Here is a 6,309-nt window from a genome sequence, read left to right on the forward strand (position 1 = left end):
TGTATAACTTGGATATTAGCCCTCTATCAGATATAGGGTTGGTAAAGATCTTTTCCCAATTTGTTGGGCACAACACCATTTTTAACAAGGCAAACACATCAGAATCTCAAGGAGAGATGTTCTAGGCATGGTGGCACATGTGTATAATCCCAGTACTTGGAGGGGATGAAGCAAGAGGGTATCTATGAGTTTGGGGTCAGCCTGAACTACATAATAAGTTCAAAGCTGCCTTAGAGTTTGTCTAAAAAGAAGTGGTTTTTTTTTTCCCAGTGAGATAGCATAAGAAGTCCAGAATAGATAAGCAGAAAAGTCCAACAATAGAAGTGTTACTAAGGATGCAGAGTGATGGGAAGCACCCACAATCTTGGGATGTGGTGTAAGCTGGAAGACATTTTTATGCCAATAAAACTAGGTGTACATATATCCTATGATCCTGAAGTCACATGCATGTGTACACTGCATCAGAGGTGCCTTCTCAGATCCAAAACCTGCATTTGAACATACAGGAAGGACAGCCACCCTGGCCACAGGGTGAGTCTGCAGCCGTAGTGCTGTGGATCCCACTCAGTCCTCCAGCTCTTGAGGGTACTGGCTGCTAATGGTCCAGATTCAGCTCCTTAACACTTGGTTAAGTTGTTAGTGCAAGCAGGCTATGTAGTCTATGGGGCCTGGATAAACATTTGACTGTCATTCCTGGAATTAACCTGCTGTGGATGGCTAAAAGAAGTCGCATCGGGGATCTACTAGCAGGTATCTAGGTGACATTAAACAGGTAGCCTTCCCCTGGAGATTCCCCAGGGTGAGCTTAGATTGGTCTCATTTCTAGCTGATAGGGTTGGAAGTGGAGCTTAGATTAACTATGAGCTCCCTGCTTCTGGTCTTTTGGATTATCAGGGTTTAATGCCTTTCCCCACACACACACACACACACACACACAAAAAGACAAAATAAGAAAACTATCATTATAGGACCTTTGTGTATCTTATCTTTAGTGGGTTGGAGATTCTGGTGATGGCCTATCTTCTGTAGCCCCTTTGGGTGTGATGACTCTGAGTGCTGAGGACCATGGTATATGGGCTTTCACCGTTGGTTCCAAGCTCCGGGTCAGGATCCTCTCTATCCACATATGGTTTCCAGGCTGGAACTCTTGGTCAAGCTCGGACATGAGCAAGGGCTCAGCCTCGTGAACAGTCCTCTGGGTCTATTGCAGGGTATATAAGAATGTGAGGGAGGAATGGCTAGTAACTTTTGACTAGTGAACATCTCAATGTGGATGCATCTGGCTCTTAGGATGGCAAAAAGAAGGAGGTTGACCCAATTTTCATTGATCTTATGGACATATTTATTTTACCCTTCTTGAATTTTGCAGCCTCTAGATACAATGTCATTTTCAATGAACATTTAGGGCTTTTGCCAGATTTAGGGGAAACTTTGGTCATGAAGGTGGGGCTGTTGTCAAACATCAGTGATAGAGGCAACCCAAATATAGTATTTGTTTGTTTGGTTTTTTTTAAATCTTCTGATAAAAGCAGAGAGTATGGATCTCTTGTTCAATAAGAACCACCATCCATTTGTCCCCTGTTTTTTTTGTCCAGTTGGTTTCTTCCTATGTCCTTTCTGTCAAGGTGAGAAGTCCTCTCGGTCTAAAGGGGGCCCAAGGACACTGGCATTGGCAAATGCATACCCACTGTTCATGGTATGCATGTCTTTACCTTTCTCCCGGCAAAATGCATGGAATAACGCCAGAAGGTCATCCCTTTCTGCCGAAGTCCATTGGCTGATGGACTGGGCCTATAACCATCCTGGGTAGGTAACAGGTGCAGCCCAGTGTACCTCATTCCATGTTGAACAAAACTGCTCCATATAATACCTCTTCATGTCTGATAGTTGGACTGCCTCAGTCACTTTCAGAAAGTGCAAAGTGCAGCTGCAGTGGGGCTCAGAGTGGAGGCCAGACACTCCAGCCAGCCCCAGAGCTGGGGAGGAGGCAGCAGCAACAACTGCAGGAGTAGCAGCAGCCATGGCCTAGCTCCTGCTTGAGAAGGGAGATGAAGCTGATCAAGCGCACCTTCCACCACAGCTATGAGTGTTTCTGCATTGCCAGAACCTGCCTGTAGAAGCTGAGCTTTGAGCTCCTGTAGGTAGGTAGGAGCTGGGGGGGCCAGAGCCAGGGCAGTGCCTGGAGTACATTTCCCCTCATGAAGGTTGGTATGGGGCCCATCCACATCCACTGCCATGTCCCTCATCTGATCAGTGGAGTCTCATGACCCTAATTTAGTTGCTGTCTTGGAGTGGCTCTTTGGGTTATCATCTGGTAGCAGACTGGCTGGGTTGATAGCTGACATTTTATTAAGTCAGATATAGGGCTGATCCAGAAGATGAGCCTCATAATGGATTATTTGAGTGTTTTTACATCCAGTTTCTGCAGTTCCCCTCAGGAGGTCCATTACAATGTCTAAGATGTAAGTTAGTAACAGTTCCTGGCACAAAGTCAATTTATTTATTAGAATGGTTGTGGTAGCAACTGCTCACAAACAAGCAGGCCAAACAGGATCGAGTCTTTTAGATAAATAGACCACTAGCCTCTTCCAGGGTCACAGTGCCTGGAACATCCATCATATCCAACCTCCTCCACAAAACTCCCCCTGGGCCTGCGGACACCACCCACAATGCCACTCTTACTGCTAGCATCACCATAACAACAGTAGCAACAGCTTGCAACACAGCTGCTGCCAGAAGAGGGGTGTACCATGGATGGTCCTGCATGAACCATGAGCCTGTGGGAAGTTGCAGATTATCCCAGGGGCAGCTGTAGCTATGGTCCCAGGAGGGCTCACTCCCCTTCCTTTTCAGATCTTTTTCTCTAATCAATAGAACTGACAGAAGCACACAGAGACATACATAGTAAAGACAACCAGGAGTCACCACCATGCATTCATGCACCTGAAGAGACCATCTGAACCTCAGACCTGCATCTCATTTGCATTCTAAGCAGAAGGTGCCTTAACCAGACTTAACTCTAGCAGGGACAAACCAGGCAACTATCAATTTTGCTCCCTTTTTGGGGAGAGAGGGGGGAGGTGTCAGATTCTTCAGAAGTATTGGGTAGTAGCAATTCATCAGAGGTAATCCTGAGACTGTGGAACATCTCAGGTTGTGCAACCCTAGGAGTGCTCGACCATCACATTCTTTCCAGCTCCAGGGGGCTCCAAGACCTTCTCTATTTCAAGGTCTAGACTCTGAAGATGGAGGTGTGTTACTACTGGGAGTGGTTTTTGAAGTTTCAAATGTCCCCACCATTCCCAGTTAGCATTTTGTCTTCTACTTCTTCATCAACATGGGAGCTCTCAGGTGTTCATGCCCCATATTCTTGATCTAAAACTCTGAAACTGTAAGTCACCAAGACAGCTTAAAATGGCAGCATTTGGTAACAGGTTACTGGATTGTGCAACTTTTAACTTGTCTCCTCTGTCCAATTAGTATCCTGGTACATCCTAAGTATGTATTTTTTTATTGTTGTTGTTTTTCAAGACGGGGTTTCTCTGTACACCCCTGGCTATCCTGGAACTCACTCTGTAGACCAGGCTGACCTCAAACTCAGAAATCCACCTGCCTCTGCCTCCCAAGTGCTGGGATTAAAGGCATGTGCCACCACCGCTCAGCTCTTGATTTTCTTGATGATGCTTGATCATCCTTGTTAGTTTTAGCATTCTCGTAATTAGAAATAATAACAAAAATCAAGTTTTTTGATTTTGCATATTCTTTGCCAGGGCATGGTAAATACTACAAACCTTCATTGTGATGATTTTCAAGACTTGACTGATTTCTGAACCTTTGGTTTTCTCAAAGACTGGAATGCTCCCCTTGTCAACAACAGATGGGATCTGCTGATTCCTTTAACTAAGTTAGGCAATTGTGAAAGGTAAGAAGAGGACCTCCAAACACCCAACCTCAATTAGCTGTGAACTTAGAATGGCTCCACCTGGAGGCCATTCTGGGAAGAGAAAGCCATCCATCCCAGGCATTCAAATGAGAGGAGGTGATTGGCCTCAACCAGAGACCAGACTCACCAGAGCTAAAATTTGCATTTCTGATCATTTCCAGGTAATGAAGCTACTGTTGCTTGTCTAGGCCACCCTTTCAGAAGTGTTGGTCTAGCATGCCTGGCTGGTAAGTGTGGGGGGTGTTCAGGTTCTGGTGTTTATGGAATTTCTACTTTCCTGACGGTCTAGGAATACATGGCAAGCAGGCTTGAGACTAAATGAATAACTTGCCTTTATAATTTACATGGTGGTTAGTGTTTGTTGATCATCAATTTGACAGTACCTGGAATCGCGCCGAAGACACACCTCTAGGCACACATGTGGAAGATTATAAGGTTATTGGCTCTATTATATAAGGTATTGCTAGATTAGATTAGCCCCTGGGTATGCCTGTGAGGGATTATTTTGATTTGACTATATTGAAGTAGGAAGACCAACCCACTATGGGTGACTGGGATGGTGAACCGGGTAAGAGGGACTAAGTGACCTATCTTCCTCTGTTTCCTGCCTGCAGTCGGAACAACAGCTGTCAAGCTCCTCTTGTCTTGATTTTCCAACTATGAAACAAAGTAAACTTCTCTCCCTTAAATGTTGCTTTTGTAAGCTTATTTAATCACAGCAACAGAAAAGTAACAAAGACAATTAGCTTTTACCTAACCTTCTTAAAATCCACAAGAATCTCAACCAGGAGCCATACCTTATTGTCCAGGAACACTGGGAATGTAGGGAAGAGACAAACACTCTTTTCACGGTGCTTCTCCTTTCCTAGAAGTTTATGGAACACAGAAACTCAGGGACAGAAAGTGGTACACTGCAATGGAACTGAGAAGACACAGACCCCTGTCACCTGGTGGATCCGAAGAGTCACATGATGGGATCTCAAGAGTCACATGATGGGATCCCAAGAGTCATGATGGGATCATATGAGTCACATGGTGGGATCCCATGACTCACATGAAGGGATCCCAAGAGTCACATGGTGGATCTCAGGAGACACCTGGTGAATTCCCAGAGTCACCTGGTGGATCCCATGAGTCATACAGTGGATCCCATGAGACACAGTAGGATCCCATGACTTTTGTGTCCTAAACCACTGAGCACTTATTTTCTCTTTCCCTACTACCTGAACCCAGTTCCGCTTGCCTGCATCTTTCTGATATGTGTGATGGTATGAAAACTTTGATTTCCCATGATTCTTTACTTTTCCCTTTGTATTCTGATGGCCATGGTGCTTGTTCAAAAACACCATGCTGTGATGTATTTACTCCTGGGTCTATCCTATAGCCATATAATGACTTTCAACCATTAAAACTTAATGGTTTGAATTCTGCTGTGCCTAACACTAGCTTTTGTTCATTTAAAGGACAGAGCCTTTGATTCATTTTTATCTTTGAATGGAGTCTTACAACTAAGCTTCTCTGGACCTGCTCATAAGATTCTCTGTGTCCCCTTTCAAGTACATAAATCATAAAATACCCCTGCTCTGGTTCAGTGGGTTCCATAACAGGAAAATCCAGGACCAGGCTCTTTATAGACTCATTACTTTCTAAGCTTATCCAGTACAAAGAATGTAGCACTGTAGTAGGTACCATTCTCATGCTGTCTGGTGCCCCTGCCTTCCCCATTCACAGTCCACATTCCAGTGTGAGCCCCCAACTCCATCTATCAGGCTGCCCTCACTTTATGGCCTCCAGTTACCAGCAGAAAATGCCTCCCAGAACTCTAGCTCCTATTGCTAACCCACCCATTACTTCACAGTGTGAAAACTGCCACTCTTTCAGCCCCTTCTCTGTGAGGTTTTGGTCATGAATCCCACACTTGGGACTAAGCCTGCTGCCCTCCTTCATGCCTGCCTGCCTCTGCACATTCTGATCCTTCAGACTCAAAGTTCACCTTTAGTGTCTTTTCCTCTTATTTTCTCACTTTAGTTTTACACACCTTTTTAAATAAACTTTCATGTAAAAGAAATACTTATCTCAAATTTTGGAAAATGTAAGGAATTATGGACAAGAGCAACTGTGATTCATGCTTCCTTTGTGTACGGCGCCTTGCTGCCCGGATGGCAGCAATAACGACGAACACACTTAGACTTCTTCTCTCGCGGTTTACTCAGAAAATTTTCTTTTTGTGTTACAGTTCTCCTAGGTACCTAGGTGTTACAGCTCTTTAAGGTACCTAGGTATTACAGCTTTCCTAGTTTCTTAAGTGTCACAGCTCTTCTTGATGGCACGGCTCTTCTTGGCTCTTCTTGATGTTGCTTCTTCTT

Source organism: Mastomys coucha, chromosome X (genome assembly GCF_008632895.1).
Source record: "Mastomys coucha isolate ucsf_1 chromosome X, UCSF_Mcou_1, whole genome shotgun sequence".
Classification (NCBI taxonomy): domain Eukaryota; kingdom Metazoa; phylum Chordata; class Mammalia; order Rodentia; family Muridae; genus Mastomys; species Mastomys coucha.